Source organism: Phoca vitulina, unplaced genomic scaffold, assembly GCF_004348235.1.
Source record: "Phoca vitulina isolate PV1807 unplaced genomic scaffold, GSC_HSeal_1.0 scaffold82, whole genome shotgun sequence".
NCBI lineage: Eukaryota > Metazoa > Chordata > Mammalia > Carnivora > Phocidae > Phoca > Phoca vitulina.
In genome coordinates, this window is record NW_022589785.1 from 472,155 (window position 1) to 472,806 (window position 652).

Here is a 652-nt window from a genome sequence, read left to right on the forward strand (position 1 = left end):
GCAAGAGAACACCTTTCTCCAGCTTTTAGGTTTCTCCGGGCTGAGTTTACAGCGGGGCTGTTGGGGGTCAGGAGCATGGCTTGGGGAGCCGGCCGGCTGGGTGCTGTTCCAGGTGGCTCAGAACCCCGGCTTCAGCATCCCCTGCGGGACAGGTGGGGCACGCGCTTTTCTGGAGCCACCCCAGGCCTCCTGCAGGAATGCTGATTGACACTGTCCTGTTTGAGAACTACTGTGTCCAGGGCACGGAGGGCTCCCCGCTGCCCCCTAGGTGGTGGGCGTCGGGTCCAGGGCACCCCCGGGCTGGCAGGGGTCCGGGGGAGTTGGGGCGTGAGCACGCCGGGAGCGGGAAGTGGGGAGAAGGAGGAGAAAGAGGAGGAGGAGGAGGAGAGGAAGTCCCCCGTGGCCACCCCGAGGGGAGGGCGGGACGGTGCCCGCGGGCACTCGGTCGGGAGAAGAGGGAGGGGTGGGCTGGCAGGGCAGCTCCGCCCGCTCGCCGAGGGGCTCCGACCGCCGGGCGCGCGCTCTCCGCCGACCCCCGGAGGGAGGGGCGGGGGCGGCAGCGCGTGCGCGGGCCGGCGGGCGCGCGCGGGGGGGGCGGGGCGGCGCGTGGCGACCCCGGCGGGCGCGAGGCTGAGGCGCGCGCGGGGCGCCG